At 38.0% G+C, this 19,733-nt stretch overlaps 1 pseudogene; it reads left to right on the plus strand.

The window, feature by feature from the left end:
- The first annotated feature begins 18,021 nt into the window (after nucleotides 1-18,021).
- On the plus strand, nucleotides 18,022-18,139 carry LOC126295539 (5S ribosomal RNA; annotated as a pseudogene).
- The last annotated feature ends 1,594 nt before the right edge of the window (nucleotides 18,140-19,733 follow it).

The raw sequence follows: 19,733 nt of genomic DNA on the forward strand, positions 1-19,733 counted from the left end.
TAGGTAAGGGCAAGTCAGGTCACATCAGTCCAGGTCAGGTAAGGTCAGGTCCAGTCAGGTTAGGTTCAGTTAGATTAAGTAGGTTAAGGTTAGGATAGGTTAGGTTAGGTAAGGTTAGTTTTATATTATGTTAGGTTAGTGTTAGGTTATGTTAGGTTAGTGTTAGGGTTGGTTAGGTCTGGTTAGGTTATATTAGGTTAGTGATAAGTTAGGTTAGAGTTAGATATAGTTAGGCTAGTGTTAGGTTAGGTTAGGTTAGTGATTGGTTAGGTTAGGTTACGCTAAGTTTGGTTACGTTAGTGTTAGGTTATGTTAAGTTATTGTGACGTTCGGTTAGGTTTGTGGTAGGTTAGGTTAGGTTAGGTTAGTGTTTGTTTAGGTTAGGTTAGGTTAGGTTGGGTTACGTTTGGTTAGGTGAGGTTAGGTTAGGTTAGTTTAGGTTATGTTAAGTTAGTTCAATTTAGGTTAGGTTAGTTTAGTTTTGGTTAGTTTACTTTAGTTTATGTTAGGTTAGTGTTAGGTTAGGTTAGGTTAGTTTAGGTTAGGTTAAGATAGGTTAAGTTAGTTTAATTTAGGTTAGGTTAGTTTAGTTTAGGTTAGGTTAGTTTAGGTTAGGTTAGTTTAGGTTAGGTTAGTGTGAGGTTAAGTTAGGTTAGGTTAGTGTTAATTTAGGTTAGGTAAGGTTAGGTTAGGTTAGGTTAGTTTCATGTTAGGTCAGGTCAGGTCAGGTCAGGTCAGGTTACTTTACTTTAGGTTAGTTTAGGTTAAATTAGGGAGGTTAGTTTAATTTAGGTTAGGTTAATTTAGTTTAGGATAGTTTAGTTTAGGTTAGTTCAGCTTAGGTTAGGTTAGTTTAATTTAGGTTAGGTTAGGTTAGGTTACGTTAGGTTAGGTTAAGTTAGTGTTAGGTTTAAGAAGGTTATGTTATGTTAGGTTAGGTTAGGTTAGTTTAGGTTACGTTATGTTAGGTTGAAATGGGTTAGGTTAGGTCAGGTTAGGTTAGGTTAGGTTAGGTTAGGTCAGGTTATGTCAGGTCAGGTGAAGTCATGTAAGGCCAAAACAGGTCATATCAGGCCAGGAAAAGTAAGGTCAGGTCCAATCAGTTCAGGTCAGGTCAGGTCAAGTTAGGTTAGGTTAGGTTAGTGTTAGGTTAGCTTAGGTTAGGTTAGGTCAGGTTAAGTCAGGTCAGGTCAGGTCAGATCAGGTCAGGTAAGGTTAGGTTAGTGTTATGGTATGTTATGTTATGTTATGTGTTATGTTATGTTATGTTAGGTTAGTGTTAGGTTAGGTTAGGATAGGTTAGGTTAGGTTAGTGTGAGGCTAGGTTAGGTTACCTTAGGTTAGGTTCAGTTAGTGTTAGGTTAGGTTAAGTTAGTGTTATGTTAGGTTAGGTTTGTGGTAGGTTATGTCACGTTATGTTACATTAGGTTAGTGCTAGTTTAAGTTAGGTTAGGTTAGGTTGGGTATGTTTTGGGTAGGTTAGGTTAGTTTAGGTTCGGTTAAGTTAGCTTAGGTAAGTTCAATTTAGATTAGGTTGGTTTAGTTTAGGTTAGTTTACTTTAGGTTATTTTAGTTTAGGTTAGGTTAGTTTAATTTAGGTAAGGTTAGGTTAATTTAGCTTAGGTTAGGTAGGGTTACGATAGGTTATTTTAGGTTAGGTTATTTAGGTTAGTGTTAAGTTAAGTTAGGTTATGTTAGTGATTGGTTACTTTAAGTTAGTGTCAGGTAAGGTTAATTTAGGTTAGGTTAGGTTAGTGTTAGGCTAGCTTAGGTTAGGTTAGATTTGATTAGGTTAGGTTAGTGTTATGTTAGGTTAAATTAGTGTCAGGTTATATTAAGTTAGTGTTAGTTTAAGTTAGGTCAGGTTGGTTTTACGTTAGGTTAGGTTAGTGTTAGGTTAGGTTAGGTTAGTGTTATGTTTGGTTAGGTTATTTTTAGGTTAGGTTAGGTTAGGTTAGGTTATGTTAGGTTAGGTTACATAAGTGTTAGATTAGGTTAGGTTAGGAAAGGTTAGGTTAGGTTAGTGTTGGTTAGGTTAGGTTAGGTTAGTATTAAGTTAGACTAGGTTAGGTTATTTTATGTGAGGTTAGGTTAGGTTAGGTTAGATTAGGTCAGATCAGGTCAGGACAGGTCGTGTCAGGTTAGGTTAGGTTACTTTACTTTAGGTTAGGTTAGGTTAGGTTACGTTCGTGTTAAGTTAGGTTAGGTTAGGTTAGTTTAGGTTAATTTAGGTTAGGTTACTTTAGTTTAGGTTAGCATAGTTTAGGTAAGTTCGGCTTACGTTAGGTTAGTTTCATTTAGGTTAGGTTAGGTTAGGTTAGGTTATGTTAAGTTAGTTTATGTTAGGTTAGTTTTAGATTAGGATAGGTTACATTAGTGTCGGGTCAAGTTAGGTTAGTGTTAGATTAGGTTAGGTTAGTGTCAGTTTATGTTAGGTTAAAGAAGGTTACATTATGTTATGTTATGTTAGGTTAGGTTAGGTTAGGTTAGGTTAAATTGGGTTAGGTTAGATTGGGTTAGGTTAGGTTAGGTTAGGTTAGATTGGGTTAGGTTAGTGTTATGTTATGTTATGTTAGGTTAGGTTAGTGTTCGCTTAGGTTAGATTAGGTTAGGTTAGGTTAGGTTGGGATAGTTTAGGTTAGGTTAAGTTGGGTTAGGTTAGTTCAATTTAGGTTTGGTTAGTTTAGTTTAGGTTAGTTTACTTTAGGTTACTTTAGTTTAGGTTAGGTTAGATAAATTTAGTTTAGTTTAGATTAAGTTAGGTTAGGTTAGTTTAGTTGAGGTTGGGTTAGTGTAATTTAGGTTGGGTTAGTGTAATTTAGGTAAGGTTAGGTTAATTTAGGTTAGGTTAGGTAGGGTTAGGTTAGGTTAGTTTAATTTATGTTATGTTATTTACGTTAGTGTTTGTATAGTTAGTTTATGTTAGTGTTTGGTTAGGTTACTTAGTGTTAGGTAAGGTTAGGTTAGGTTGGGTTAGTGTTATGTTAGATTAGGTTAGTGTGAGGTTAAGTTTAAGTTAGGTTAGGTTTAAGTTATGTTAGGTAAGGTTAGGTTAGGTTAGGTTAGTTTTATGTAATGTTAGGTTAGTGTTAGGTTAGTTTAAGTTAGTGTTAGGTTGGGTTAGGTTAGGTTAGGTTATATTAGTGTTAGGTAGGTTAGGTTTGGTTAGTATTAGGTTAGGTTATTTTAGGTTAGGTTATTTTAGGTGAGGTTAGGTTAGGTTAGGATAGATTAGGTTAGGTCAGGTCAGGTCAGGTCAGGTCAGTTTAGGTAAGGTTAGGTTACTTTACTTTAGGTTAGGTTAGAATAGGTTAGGTTGGTGTTATGTTATGTTAGTTTATGTTAGGTTAGGTTAGGTTAGTTTAATTTAGGTTATGTTACTTTAGTTTAGGTTAGTTTGGTTTAGGTTAGGTCAGCTTAGGGTATGTTGGTTTAATTTACGTTAGATTACATGTGGTTAGGTTAGGTTACACTAGGTTAAGTTAGGTTAGGTCGGGTTAAGTTTGGTCAATCTAGGGTAGGTCAGGTCAAGTCAGGTCAGGTCAGTCAGGTCATGTCAGTCAGGTCATGTCAGGTCAGGTCAGGTAAATTTAGGTCAGGTCATGTCAGCCCAGATCTGCCCAAGTAAGGTCGGGTCAGGTCAGGTCAGGTCAGGTTAGGTTAGGTTAATTTAGTTTAGGTTAGTTAAGTTTTATAATAGGTTAGGTTAGTGTTACTTTAGGTTAAATTAGTGTTAGGTCATGTTAGGTTAGGGTTAGGTTTGGTTAGGTTAGTGTTAGGTTAGTTTAGGTTGAGTTAGATTAGGTTAGGTTAGGGTAGGTTTGGTTAGGTTAGAATGGGTTATGTTAGGTGAGGTTAAGTTAGATTAGGTTAGGTTAGGTTAGGTTTTGTTAGCTTAAGTTTGGTTAGGTTAGTGTAGGTTAAGTTAGATTAAGTCAGGGTAGGTTAGGTTCGGTTATGTTAGGTCAGGTTAGGTTAGGATAAGTTAGGTAAGCTTAGTTAAAGTTTGGTTATGTTAGGTTAGGTTATGTTAGGGTATGTTAGGTTAGGTTAGGGTAGGTTATGTTAGTTTAGGTTACATTAGGTTAGTTTAATACAGGTTAGTTTAGTATAAGTTAGTTTAGTTTAGGTTAGTTTAATTTAGGTTAAGTTAGGTTAATTTAAATTAGGTTAGGTAGTGTTAGGTTAGGTTAGGTCAGGTTCAGTTCGGTTAGGTTAGGTTTGGATAGGTTTGGTTAGGATAGGTCAGGTTAAGTTAGGTAAGGGCAAGTCAGGTCACATCAGTCCAGGTCAGGTAAGGTCAGGTCCAGTCAGGTTAGGTTCAGTTAGATTAAGTTGGTTAAGGTTAGGATAGGTTAGGTTAGGTAAGGTTAGTTTTATATTATGTTAGGTTAGTGTTAGGTTATGTTAGGTTAGTGTTAGGGTTGGTTAGGTCTGGTTAGGTTATATTAGGTTAGTGATAAGTTAGGTTAGAGTTAGATATAGTTAGGCTAGTGGTAGGTTAGGTTAGGTTAGTGTTTGGTTAGGTTAGGTTACGTTAGGTTTGGTTACGTTAGTGTTAGGTTATGTTAAGTTATTGTGACGTTCGGTTAGGTTTGTGGTAGGTTAGGTTAGGTTAGGTTAGTGTTTGTTTAGGTTAGGTTAGGTTAGGTTGGGTTACGTTTGGTTAGGTGAGGTTAGGTTAGGTTAGTTTAGGTTATGTTAAGTTAGTTCAATTTAGGTTAGGTTAGTTTAGTTTTGGTTAGTTTACTTTAGTTTATGTTAGGTTAGTGTTAGGTTAGGTTAGGTTAGTTTAGGTTAGGTTAAGATAGGTTAAGTTAGTTTAATTTAGGTTAGGTTAGTTTAGTTTAGGTTAGGTTAGTTTAGGTTAGGTTAGTTTAGGTTAGGTTAGTGTGAGGTTAAGTTAGGTTAGGTTAGTGTTAATTTAGGTTAGGTAAGGTTAGGTTAGGTTAGGTTAGTTTTATGTTAGGTCAGGTCAGGTCAGGTCAGGTCAGGTTACTTTACTTTAGGTTAGTTTAGGTTAAATTAGGGAGGTTAGTTTAATTTAGGTTAGGTTAATTTAGTTTAGGATAGTTTAGTTTAGGTTAGTTCAGCTTAGGTTAGGTTAGTTTAATTTAGGTTAGGTTAGGTTAGGTTACGTTAAGTTAGGTTAAGTTAGTGTTAGGTTTAAGAAGGTTATGTTACGTTAGGTTAGGTTAGGTTAGTTTAGGTTACGTTATGTTAGGTTAGAATGGGTTAGGTTAAGTCAGGTTAGGTTAGGTTAGGTTAGGTTAGGTCAGGTTATGTCAGGTCAGGTGAAGTCATGTAAGGCCAAAACAGGTCATATCAGGCCAGGAAAAGTAAGGTCAGGTCCAGTCAGTTCAGGTCAGGTCAGGTCAAGTTAGGTTAGGTTAGGTTAGGTTAGGTTAGTGTTATGTTATGTTAGGTAAGGTTAGTTTTAGGTTAGGTTAGGCTACATTAGTGTTAGGTTAGCTTAGGTTAGGTTAGGTCAGGTTAAGTCAGGTCAGGTCAGGTCAGATCAGGTCAGGTAAGGTTAGGTTAGTGTTATGGTATGTTATGTTATGTGTTATGTTATGTTATGTTAGGTTAGTGTTAGGTTAGGTTAGGTTAGGTTAGGTTAGGTTAGTGTGAGGCTAGGTTAGGTTACGTTAGGTTAGGTTCAGTTAGTGTTAGGTTAGATTAAGTTAGTGTTAGGTTAGGTTAGGTTTGTGGTAGGTTATGTCAGGTTATGTTACATTAGGTTAGTGCTAGTTTAAGTTAGGTTAGGTTAGGTTGGGTATGTTTTGGGTAGGTTAGGTTAGGTTAGTTTAGGTTAGGTTAAGTTAGCTTAGGTAAGTTCAATTTAGATTAGGTTGGTTTAGTTTAGGTTAGTTTACTTTAGGTTATTTTAGTTTAGGTTAGGTTAGTTTAATTTAGGTAAGGTTAGGTTAATTTAGCTTAGGTTAGGTAGGGTTACGATAGGTTATTTTAGGTTAGGTTATTTAGGTTAGTGTTAAGTTAAGTTAGGTTATGTTAGTGATTGGTTACTTTAAGTTAGTGTCAGGTAAGATTAGGTTAGGTTAGGTTAGGTTAGTGTTAGGCTAGCTTAGGTTAGGTTAGATTTGATTAGGTTAGGTTAGTGTTATATTAGGTTAAATTAGTGTCAGGTTATATTAAGTTAGTGTTAGTTTAGGTTAGGTCGGGTTAGTTTTACGTTAGGTTAGGTTAGTGTTAGGTTAGGTTAGGTTAATGTTATGTTTGGTTAGGTTATTTTTAGGTTAGGTTAGGTTAGGTTAGTTTAGGTTGAGTTAGATTAGGTTAGGTTAGGGTAGGTTTGGTTAGGTTAGAATGGGTTATGTTAGGTGAGGTTAAGTTAGATTAGGTTAGGTTAGGTTAGGTTTTGTTAGCTTAGGTTTGGTTAGGTTAGTGTAGGTTAAGTTAGATTAAGTCAGGGTAGGTTAGGTTAGGTTTGGTTAGGTCAGGTTAGGTTAGGATAAGTTAGGTAAGCTTAGTTAAAGTTTGGTTATGTTAGGTTAGGTTATGTTAGGGTATGTTAGGTTAGGTTAGGGTAGGTTATGTTAGTTTAGGTTACATTAGGTTAGTTTAATACAGGTTAGTTTAGTATAAGTTAGTTTAGTTTAGGTTAGTTTAATTTAGGTTAAGTTAGGTTAATTTAAATTAGGTTAGGTAGTGTTAGGTTAGGTTAGGTCAGGTTCAGTTCGGTTAGGTTAGGTTTGGATAGGTTTGGTTAGGATAGGTCAGGTTAAGTTAGGTCTGGCTAGGTTAGGTCAGATCGAGGTAGTTCAGGTCGGTCAGGTGAGGTCAGGTCAGGTCAGGACACATCAGGTGAGGTCAGGTAAGGTCAGGTCAGGTTAGGTTAGGTTAGGTTGGGTTAATTTAAGTTAAGTTAGTTTAGGTTAGGTTAGGTTAGGGTAGGTTATGTTAGGTTAGGGTAGGTTAGGTTAGGTTAGGGTAGGTTAGGTTAGGTTATTGTAGGTTAGTTTAGTTTAGGTTAGGTTAGGTTAGGTTTGGTTAGGTCAGGTTAGGTTAGGTTAGGTTGGGGTAAGTTAGATTAAATTGGTTTAGTTTAGGTGCTGTTAGGTTAGGTTAGGTTCGAATAGGTTAGGTTAGGTTAGGTTAAGTTAGAATAGATTAGGTTAGGTCAGGTTAAGTTGGAATAGATTAGGTTAGGTTAGGTTAGGTTTGGTTGGGACAGTTAAGGTTAGGATAGTTTAGGTTTAGGTTAAGTTAGGTTAGGTTAGTTAAATTTAGGTTAGGTTAGTTTAGTTTAAGTTAGTTTCCTTTAGGTTACTTTAGTTTAGGTTAGGTTAGTTTATCTTAGGTAAGTTCAGGTTAATTTAGTTTAGGTTACTTTAGTTTAGGTTATTTTGGTCTATTTTAGTTCACCTTATTGTAGGTTAGTTTAATTTAGGTTAGGTTAGGTTAGGTTGGAGTATGTTAGGTTAAATTGGTTTAGGTTAGGTGACGTCAGGTTAGATTAGATAGGGTTAGGTCAAGTTAGGTTAGGTTAAGTTAGGTTAGAATATATTAGGTTAGGTTCGAATAGGTTAGGTTAGGTTAGGTTAAGTTCGAATAAGTTAGGTTAGGTTAGGTTTGGTTAGGACATGTTAGGTTAGGATAGGGTATGTTAGGTTAGTGTAGGTTAGGTTTGGTTACGTTGGGTTATGTTAGGTTAGGTTAATTTAGGTTAAGTTAGGTTATGTAAGGTTAGGTTAGTTTAGGTTGGGTTAGGTTAGGTTAGGGTAGGTTATGTTAGGTTAGGGTAGGTTGGTTTAGTTTAGGTTAGGTTAGATTAATTTAGGTTAAGTTAGTTTAGGTTAGGTTAGGTTTGGTTAGGTTAGGTTAGGTTATTTTAGGTTAGGTTAGGTTAGTTTAATTTAGGTTAGGTGAGTGTCGTTTAGGTTAGGTTTGTTTAGGTTTGGTTATGTTAGGTTAGGTTAGGTTAGGTCAGTTTAGGTTAGGTCAGGTCAGGTCAGGTCAGGTCATGTCAGGCCATGTCAGGACAGGTACGGTCAGGTCAGGTCAGGTCAGGTCAGGTTAGGTTAGGGTATGTTTGGTTATGTTAGATTAAGTTAGGATAGTTTAGGTTAGGTTATATTAGGTTGGGTTAAAATAAGTTATGTTAGGTTAGGTTTGGTTAGGTTATGTTATATTAGGTTTTGTTAGGTTAGTTTGATTTATGTTAGGTTACACAGAGAAACACATCTTACATGCATAATAAACAAAATTAAACAGAAGGAAAATACTGCAGACAATAGAGCACTAACCAAACAGACGTGCTAAGATCGGCTTGAATAGTCTCAATGACCTAATAAGAAGGAAAATGCCCCAAGTGATGGGCAAGGAAATAACAAGAATTACGCCCTGTAATGTCAGTCGTTTTTGGAAAAAAATTCAAACGAGCCATAAGATTTCATTACCGACCACCACAAGAGTGTTCCTCAAAGAGCTAGAAAAAAATAGCACGATCATCCATGGTATCCAAAATTCGACAAAACTCACGAAGAAACGACAGTCTAAAACCGAATGCAATTGCTTAACATCCACTACTTCGTAAGATTAAGGAATCTGGAATGGAAGAAAAGCAGCTGAAGAGCTAGAGGCGCTAGAGGATAACTACGTAAGTCACACCTTTCACAAGACACCTGCCTCAAACACATTAAAAGGTTTCTTCATCCCGGCCATGAAACTGAAAACAGTATCTCTAAAATACAAGCAAGCTAAAATGAAGTTGATTTCCAAACTTGATATACCAAAAAACAACCTAAACTCATAGTTAACCGTGCTCTTAGGGAAAACTTTCGAGCCAGACTAAAAAATTTCAAGGAATAAAACAACATAATCCCACAAGAACAGGCCGGATTCAGCGGCAACCACAGCACAGGTAACCCGGTCCTGGGACTGAGCAGCAAAGCGACACAGGCTCAACGCAGCACGGCAGAAGCAACGGCAGCACGCTTCCTGGTGGACGGCGAACGCGCGTTCCATTGGTTGTGGCATGCTGGGCTGCTGTTTGAAACGTTCCAATTTCAAACTGTGCAGTTTATTAAAAACATTGTTGGAAACAGGTAATCATAAGAGCTGCCTGGTTACCACCAGTCGATAAGTATTACGCCTGCTGCAGCGACGAATCGTGGAACAGCCACATCTACACTGCTACTCACAAACAATACAGCTGACATTGCTAAAGCTTGGTCGAGGAATGAAAGAACAACCTGCATACTAGTGTCACGACCCAACATGTGGCAGAATTAACGAGCAGGCCAGCCCCTTCACAAACAAGCAGGAATCTTCGCTAAGCAAGTCGATTTTAACAGCCAACCGCCACATAAATTCAGTTAACGTTGTTCTAGCACCGATACCATATTAATTTGCAGGCACAGAAACCAAACAAGCTAAATACTCTACCCTCTGTCCGAGATCACCCTACAAACTCATGTAAAACCCTCGGAGTTCACTTAGACGTACTATTAAATGGGGTGAAAAACAAAATAGACCAAAAAGAAGAGAATACTTTCATGCTATAATGACTCGTGAAACACACAATGTTCAACCAGTGTCATTGTTTACAAATCAAATACTCGTTCACCCAGAACTTGAACATGCAATGTAGGTATGTCTAATGACAAGCAATCAAACTAACATCATATCTAACAACAAGATGATTCTATGAGTAACTGAAAATCAAGCATATGACTTTCCCAGTGCCTCTCTAATGGCACACTCAATACTAAAACACATACATTTTAAACACATTTGTATTCCCCACACACCATCCTTGAAGTTACAGCAGACAAATTCTGCCAGTCAGTTATAAACAATGAAGAAATACACCAACTTGGAAATAAGGTGTTATAACACAGGAAGATGTTGTGGCCTTCAGTCTGTAGGCTGGTTTTAAACACAGCTCACCATTCTACAATATCTTTTTCAAGCCTCTTCATCTCCAAATAACTATTGCACCCTATGTCCTTCTGAATCTGCTTACTGTATTCACCACTTTGTCTTCCTCTACGATTTTTAAGCCCCCCCCCCCCCCCCCCACACACACACACACACTTCGCTTCAAGACTAAATTGGTTATCTCTTGACGTTTCAGGACGTGTCCTACCAACCGATCCCTCCATTTCGTCAAGTTGTGCCGCAGATTTCTTGTCCCTTGAATTCTACTCAGTATATCCTCACTAGTTACATGATCAACTCATCTAATCTTCAACATTCTTCTGTAGCACCTCATCTCGAAAACTGCTATTCTCTTTTTGTCTAAACTGGTTATCACACATGTTTCACTTCCATACATGGCTGCAGTCCATAACAATAGCTTCATAAAAGACTTAAGTCTATATTTGTAGTTAACAATTTTTTTCTTTCTCAGAAATACGTTTCTTGCCACTGCCAGTCTACATTTTATATCCTGTCCACTTCGGCAACCACCAGCTATTTCGCTGCCCAAACAGCAAAACTCATCTGCTACTTTCAGTGCTCCATTGCCTAATATAATTCCCTTAACATCATCTGATTTACTTCGATTGCACTCTTTCATTCTCGTTTTGCTTTTGTTGATTTTCATCTTATATCCTCCTTTCAAGACACTGTCCACTCCTTTCAACTGTTCATCCAAGTCCTTTACTGTATGTCACAGAATTACAAATCATCAGAAAACGTCAAAGCTTTCATTTCTTCTCCCTGAAATTTAACTACTACTTCAAATTCTCTTTCATGCGCCTCGACTCTTGTAACTGCCTCCTGGTTTCTGTACAAGTTGTAAATCACCTTTGGTTGCCTTTATTTTATCCCTACTACCGTCAGAATTTCACACAGGGTATTCAATTCATCATTGTCGAAAACTTTATCTAAATCTACAAATGCTATAAACGTAATTTTCAACCCATCTTCTAAGATAAATTGTATGGTTAGTACACCCTCGCATGTTTCCAAATTTCTCTGGAATCCAAACTGAAACTTCCTGACGTCGGCCTCTACCAGTTTTCTCATTCTTCTGTAAAGAATTTCTGTTAGTACCTTCCAACCATGACTTATTAAACTTATAGTTCAGCAGGTTTCACACCTGTCAGCAAGTGCTTTCTTTGGAATTGATATTATTACATTCTTGTTAAAGACTAAGGGCATTTCGCCTTTCTCATACATCTAATATACACATGGAAGAGTTTTGTTGTGCCTGGCTCTCCCAAGGGTATTCATAGTTCTGAAGGAATATTGGTTCCTCCCAGGGACTTTTTCGGACTTAGTTGTTTCAGACCACTGTCAAATTCTTCTCGCAGTAATACATCTCTTATCTCATCTACATTTATGTCCTCTTCCCTTTCTGTAATATGTGATACAACTGACAAAACTACATTAGAATTCCATAGGCTTGACCGGTACCACCTAATAGCATATCTTGTGTGAATGTATAGGGACAATGAAAACACATTCTTTCGTTAAAAATAAACACAGTAGACCAGCTTGAAAACCGAAATTAATTTAATGAAGGGAGACTCTCTCTCTCTCGTTACTTATATCGAAAATGGGTATGCGCAGAAATTAGGAAATGTAGCTGCCTTTTCGGGCCTATCAGCTGCTTACGACGCTGCTTGTTGAGAAGGACATCTATAGGAATCCACGATTGTTATCTCATATCGTAAATTTAAGGACTTCCTTTATAACATGTTAAGCAATACATAATTTCATATGTACTCTGACAAAGACACATGCATGGTACTTAAACTGAATTATTGTTTACTTCAAGTGCCTGTGCTCGGGTCACACCTTTCTGGTCTGTACATTCATAGCTTAAAAGAACATATTCAAGAATATTGATTTATGCTGATGACATTAGCTTGGCTGCCCAGAGCCACAACGTTTCTGATGCTGAAACCTCTTTATCTACTGATTTGGAGGTCTTTGATGTATACCTCAGGAAATGGTGGCTCCACCTAAATCCACAGAAAACGATTATATCTGCATTACATCTATGCACAAGACAGTCAGATTATATATCAGACGTCAGAGGCCAAGAGCTCTAGGCAGAACTATTAATTTAAAAGTAGCATCTTTCAGTTGTAGCAACTAAAATCAAAACGAGAAGCAAGTCTTGAAAAATTTGGTGGTACCTTATGGTGAGCTAATGCTCGTGTCTTAAGATCCACAGCTTTAACATTATTATTGGTGCACTGTTACTGAAGATTATTGTTCGACCACGATAAATAGTACTCACACTAAAAAGATAGATGTATAACTCAATCAAGCATTACGAGATGTATTCAGAGTACAAACACTCTAAGACTTCCTGTCCTCAGCATCGCTCCACCTCCAGCTGTAAGAAGATCAGCTCTCCTAAAGGTCTGGAAGAATATTCACAGGAATTCTCAGCTACCCATTCATCGAGATATTGCACAAGCAGAATACCAATGCTTGAAATCTAGGAAAATCTCATGGTGCACAGCACAAAACCTTGTTATGTCCTCTTTCATTGTCAATCATTCATGGAAAATTCAGCAAGAGCAGTCATCAGTAGTCAACAACTTTCTAGTCAAAGACTCTTTCATGCATACAGACGGTTTCGATCTTCCAAGAAATTAGTAGAGGATCATGAAATAGATTAGCACTGGACAAGGCAGGTGTGTTTATCTAAAGTAGGGAGTCAGTGTTCTTTTACATACAATTCTATGTCACTTTCTAAATATTCCATTTGCCTTAGCCTCAATATTATCATAACAACAAAAAGGTCACATGTTACAACACCCTCTGAGGCAGGTGCATGCCCTGCCCCCTGTCATGACATCACATGATGATCCAATTCTGCTAATCCAGAGATCCCTTCATCCTCAAAAAGATTCTATTATCTCCATGTTTAATCTTCAAGATATGTATGTTAACAGCATATGGTTCCAAACATTAAAATGTAAGATTAGTATATCTTTGTGCATGTGAAATTATATTAAAAACTGAGAATGTTCATCATAATGCTAAAACACAGTTATAGAGACGAAGTAGGGAGAGCAATTTAGCCGATGAAGCACACTGAGAAGTGGATGACAACAGACTATGTTCTGTCTCAAACTTCGCCTGACATTAACATCTGTAGAAATACAGCAACCATCATCAACCTGTATGATAATCCTGTATTGAAGTTCTCATCATCATCACAGGGCTCTTCAATGTATTTATTTAAAACTTTGAAGTGTTATGAAATTGTATTGGGAATAATGTGCCATATGGATTGCAACAGCAAAGTCGTTGGCAACGATATGTGAAAGCATTATTTAACGATGTTATAAGTTATGTACATGAAATGTACCATACAAAATCATTTATACCAATGCATAAGTGTGTGTATGCTTGCAATACCGAAGTCTCCTACCATAACTCCTATAAATATTACATCTGCAGAACTTGGTTTACAGATGAAGAACCGAAATATATCCTTCATCCAGTTGGTTTGAACACAGTGCAAGCAGCATTTATAAGGTATAAAAATGCTATTTCAACAATACTGTAGGGTAAGACAGAACAAATAATAAGAGATGTGTCAACAACATATTTTTATATTCTGTGTGTAAAAACGTTAATAAACATAATTATTTACAATGTATATTTGTTTTTTATTGCAACATAAACATTCGGAAACAAATATTATGCAAGATACTTGCAGATATGATAAACATGTCATACTATTCTGCAAAAACTCAAACATACATACATAAGTATACTCACTCACTGAGTGAATAGTTTGAGTGTGCCAGAGAGTCAATAAGTTTCGACAATATAAACACACGTTTAAAACAGCATAAAAAGGGTTCAAGTTACATCCAAATACCAAGACACTTAGAGCAGAGATATGAGCAACTAAAGACGGTATTGACTTTGTGAATGAAGGTTCAGTAATACTACTTTTAGGCTTTTTGAGAGGAGAACATCTTGCATTGGATGCTGAAAAGATTTACAAATCTGGCTTGCCTGTAAATATATTCCTGAAAATTCATATTTAATGCAATGTCGCAAGAGATATGTATTTAAAGGATAAGCTGCTACACACAATTTCAGTTTTTATTTTTTTCCCTGCAGTTTGTGCTGGATACAAAATATTAGACTCCATCTAATGCTATGTATCTCCCTGTAACTGTTCAAACATTGCATATGCCTGAGGTGAATGTTGTTGACCAAGACAGTCAACTTGCAACTTCTGTGGAGAGGAAATAATCTTACAACTATATTTGCAGTGAGCCTGATGATATTTATAATAACTCTGTTCATATACTCAAAACACCTGAAAGTCATTCATTATGTGGGAGTACGATTGCAGTCAACTGTAAGATAAAACAACAGAAAAAGTTGTTAGGGATCACTGTTATTTAATTATTAAATTGTGTGGTGCAGCATACAACTCGTGTAATTTGAGTTATAAACTTCCCTGGCACACATAATTTGTGCAGATAACATGTTCATTTCCTCACTGAACACTTGAGTGAATTACGTTTGCCTGATGATTCAGTTAATGTTATAGCCAAGAACCTGAAAAGTGCTTTTTATTTTCAAGGAGTATAACGGAAAATATCACATTATGGACAGCATAGTTGTCTGACAAACTTATGACATACATCTCAGGACGCAATCCCAGGACCCAAGGAGCAACATAATTGTCTGATAATTCACAGGCCACGGATGGAATAATTCTTTTGCTGAAAATATCTCATTCGTATGTTTTTGGGGAGGAAAACCCAAATATGATACGTAAAAAACTGCATTACCCACCATTTCTTCACATTTTACAGCTAAATTTATAAAATTAAGCGATTTTTAAAGAATTTAAAGCTTTTATATAGTTAAAATAATTTTAAAACGAGGTGTAATAAATGTAGATGACGTTGGTTGCACTGCTGAAAAACATTTGCTGGCAAACAAAGACCGATTCTATTTTTTGTAACAGATGGTGTCTTGTCAACCTAACGTCACTTTCCCCTTTCCTGTACATGTGCTGAGTACACTGTCTATTCGTGGTTGTAAAAACTCTGCTGACTGCTTTTGTTATATTTGTGGTGAATTTGTGATTTAAAACACCAAAGAAACATTACAGACTTAGTGAAAAAGGTTTGTCGATCATGCTTTGGATCTAAACTTGGTGATCAAAAAGAATCTTGGGTGGTGGTGGTGGATAGTGTTTAACGTCCCGTTGACAACGAGGACATTAGAGACGGAGCGCAAGCTCGAGTTAGGGAAGGATTGGGAAGGAAATCGGCCGTGCCCTTTCAAAGGAACCATCCTGACATTTGCCTGAAGCGATTTAGGGAAATTACGGAAAACGTAAATAAGGATGGCCGGAGACGGGATTGAACCGTCGTCCTCCCGAATGCGAGTCCAATGTGCTAACCACTGCGCCACCTCGCTCGGTAGAATCTTGGGCGCCACAGAAGGTACGTTATGTGTGTGTTGAAGATCTGAGAAAATTGTCCAAAAAGGAAAAAAAGCCTTTAGATTTGCTGTTCCTATGGTATGGACAGAGCCAAGAAATCATTCCAATGATTGCTACTTTAGCACTGTTGTTGTTACAGGTCATAATTCGACATTAATTAAGGTAATAAGCTACCTTAACCTTCTGTCTGCCATCCAACCAGTAGGGCGTGGTGTACTTTTGCCAGTTCCTGTACCACCAGGTGATTTAAACTCTATTCCAACAGAAGTATTATCTGATGTACAATCTGATTTAGATGAACCAGACGATGATGAATTCCATTGTAATACAGAAAGTCTATAGCCCAAATTATTTACTCACACCCAGCTTAACCATTTGGTTAGGGATCTGGGCATACTGAAAGAAAAATCTGAATTGGCTCTAGATTAAAATAAAAGAACTTAGTGGCAGTTGGAACCAGCATATGCATGTGTAGAAAGAGAGAGCAGCAATTTTCTAATTTTTTTCAACGAGAAGGGGATTTAGTGTACTGTTCAGACATTCCCAGTCTGATGAATGAGTTTGGTTTTGACCAATGATGGAAGAATGCTACCGAGGCCGCTGGAACACCAACATGATGGGGCACTACTGTTGGTCACTTTACCTAGAAGTTCAGCAAGCCGCTCATTGTAGAAAAGGCTACACAAGAAGCTTCAAAGGAAAAAGAGAAAGAAAATACAAACCAATACCAGCTGACAAGTGCAACCTCTATTAACTCATAACATTGTTTTATGTAGATTACTGTAAATACAAACCATGCTTATGTTGTAACAAAGCATTTCGTTAATTTCTCTGTCTACCATATAGCATCAGATTTTTATACTATATAATAAAAAGCATGTTGCTTGAAAACTATGGGTGACACAAAAAAACTAAGCCTAGATTTGGATTCAATTCTTAAAAATCTATAAAGATCAGCTATCAAAGTAAAAAAAAGTTTTTCGTTGGCCTACATAATATCTTACATAATGAAATGATGATATGTATCTCAGGATCCATGCATATTAGGAGGGTAACAATATAATTTGATAATTAAACATGCAGGTAATCGAACCAAAACATCTGAGGATCCAGAGGTCTCACCACTTAGCAGAGTTATGTCATTGTGTGACACAACGGCAGGGGGGGAGGGGGACAGCCAACTCAGGAGCTGTTGCAACGTGTGACATTGTTGTTGCTATGACAGTATTGAGAGTACTGCAACTGGTGTAACTAGAAATGAACCGTGAATTGTCTTTAAGAGAAGACTTCTGCTCTATTATCTAACTGACAGTTGGGGATGAGCCAGTTGTGCAGATCACGACTGTGGTAGCTCCATACAGTCAGTCCACCGCATTGCTGCTGACCATTGTGTCTGAGCCGACAAAGGAACCATAATGGACATTCACCATGCATCACATGAAGCAGTCTAGTAGATGAGACAACTGGAGATGTGGGATGGTGCTAGCCAGTGACTGTGCACATTTGTTTACAGATGTTGCATACACATGCTTGTTTCCATCAGACAACAAATAAGTGAGTGTAGAAGATAAGGATACAAATTATGTTTGTTAAGAACTGATCCTAAGTCCTTACATCCTGATTATAAATGTAACTTTACATATTAAAAATGTAAAATTCAAAAATATTGAAAGACGCTCAAACTTTCTTGTCACCATTTTAAGACGTAAAAACTGTGTGTGCTTGTTGGCGCCAATCAAATATTGCCAGAATAATCGATATTCGGCACATAAACATGCATACTTACAATTCAAATAATAAAATAAATCTATTATTATCATGATAAGAAATACAAATTATAAAATAAGAGCAGGATTGTGTATGAAAAATGCAAATCACAATCCATATGTCAGTTTCGCAGTAACTTTGCCACGAATACGTCAAAGCACATAGTAACATTCTGAAGGCAATTATTTAAATAAAGGCATACAGGTACGATTCGTATATCTACTTCTTCTTTCAAAGTCATTGCCCAGTATGGGAGAAAAGCATCTGCTTTTACTGAAAAACTTTCCTCGACTTCCGAAAATCATTAGATACAGTTTCGAACGGCCGCCTAATCAACAAAATAACGAGAGCACGGGATATCAGTCCAGCTGTGTGACTGGACTGAAGAGTGTCTGTCAAACAGAACACAACATATCAGTCTGAACAGGGAGAGTTCTTCACACGTAAAAGAAACTTCGGGTGTTACCCAAGGAAATGTTACAGGACCGTCACTTTTCACAATACACGTATACGTGCCCTGGTATATGAAGTCGGAAGTTCAATGCGGCTTTTTGCAGGTGACGATATAGACAGAGACGTCAAAACGCTAGGAAATTGTAGCGAAATGCAGGAAGGCCTGCAAAGGATCTACGCTTCGTACGGTAAGTGGCAGATAATCTTCAACACAAACAAACATGACGTATTGCGCATACAGACAGAGGGAAAACCTTTAGTGAGTGATTGCAAAGTTAAAGAACAATCAGTGGAGGCAGTTGCCACCGTAGAATATCTCGGAGTATGCTTACAGAGCGATACGAACTGGAACGAGCACATAAAATTAATCTGCATCTACGTCATACTCCGCCAACGGCCTTGCTGCAGTGGTATCACCGGTTCCCGTCAGATCACCGAAGTTAAGCGCTGTCGGGCTGGGCTAGCATTTCGATGGGTGACCATCCGATCTGCCAAGCGCTGTTGGCAAGCGGGGTGCACCCAGCCCTTAAGAGGCTAACTGAGGAGCTACTCGACTGAGAAGTAGCGGCTCTGGTCTCGTAAACTGACATAGAGCCGGGAGAGCGGTGTGCTGACCACACGCCCCTCCATGCCCGCATCCAGTGACGCCTGTGAGTTGAGGACGACACGACGGCCGGTCGGTGGCGTTGGGCCTTCCAGTGCCTGTTCGGACGGAGTTACATCACACTCCGCAAGCCACGTAAGAGTGTGTGGCCGACGGTAGCTACTGTACCAATAACTGATCCCCCCTTGTCATGTCGTCAGATTCTTATGGAAAGTGCTCTCTCTAAAATCCAATAGGAAACCTCACAGTGATGCACAACCCCTCTCTTGCAACGGCTGCCATTGGCATTTGTTGAGCGTCTGTGTAACGCTCTCGCGCGGAATAAACGAACCCCCTCTCTGTGGAATCTTCTCCTTCTCTTTCGTCAGTCCTACGTGGTATGTCCCCCAAACTGATGAACGATACTCAAGAATCGGTCACACAAGCGCCTTGTAAGCCACGTCTTGCGTGGGTGAAATACATTTCCTTAACATTCTCCCTATTAATCTGTCTTGTGTCCAGTTTTCCTACTAATTGGATTACATGGTAGTTCCACATAAGGTCGCTCTGGATAGTTAGTCCCAGATATTTTATGGTACAGACTGTTCCCAGCAATTTGTCATCAATAGTGTAGTTGTACAGTAGTAGATTTCTTTTGCCGTGTACTCGTAGTATGTTGCGTTTACTTACGATCGAGGTCAACTGGCACAGCCTGCACCATTCATCAGTCCTCTGCAGGTCCTTCAGCAAATCGACACTGTCTTCTCGCGTCGCTACTTCCTTATACACAATCGCATCGTCCACGAACAGTGTTAAAGAGCTTCCAGCTGTAACACTATCACATGAGAGCTCCAGAAGCACTTGTTCAAAATTTAGTCTGCCACTCTGGTCACACATCCACGCACAGCAGACAGGGGAGTGAGTATTAGAAATGTCTTCCGCCACAATACGTACCCGGAAATGCACTGTGACGCTACGTGTGATTTACGTCCACCCCACACTTTTCGCAACTGGTTTGTAGTCGACTTGCTTACCTTGCGTCTCATAGACATTGCCCCTGTAGGTTTCTTCTCCTTAGCTCGCGATCTGTAACGTTTCTACCATAAACAGTGCATAATAATGTGACGAGTGAGTAGGTCGAAATGCTAAGCATAATAAGTACAGTAAAATATTAGGATGCCAACTAATTATGTTTTGTTTCACCAATCGCAAAATTAGTAAGACAATTTCTAGAGCCAGTCTACCGTTAATAATTAACACTAGTTTCCTGGTCATTACTCATTAGTTTGCAAACACCGCCAAAGACTCAAAAATGCTTCAGACGATATTAGAATCAACGTGAAATCGCAGAACTATATATTTTCCGAGACAGCTGCAGCAGTCTACTCTATGTTTGTGTGGACTTGCACTTGACACACCAGTCCGCGTGTTGCTGCTTTCGAAACCGATCGTCGACCAGTCGAGAGACGTCTTAACAGTTTGCTCCATCCTGAAATTTATAATTATCATTTTCTGATG

The sequence above is a fragment of the Schistocerca gregaria genome, chromosome 11 (assembly GCF_023897955.1).
Source record: "Schistocerca gregaria isolate iqSchGreg1 chromosome 11, iqSchGreg1.2, whole genome shotgun sequence".
Classification (NCBI taxonomy): domain Eukaryota; kingdom Metazoa; phylum Arthropoda; class Insecta; order Orthoptera; family Acrididae; genus Schistocerca; species Schistocerca gregaria.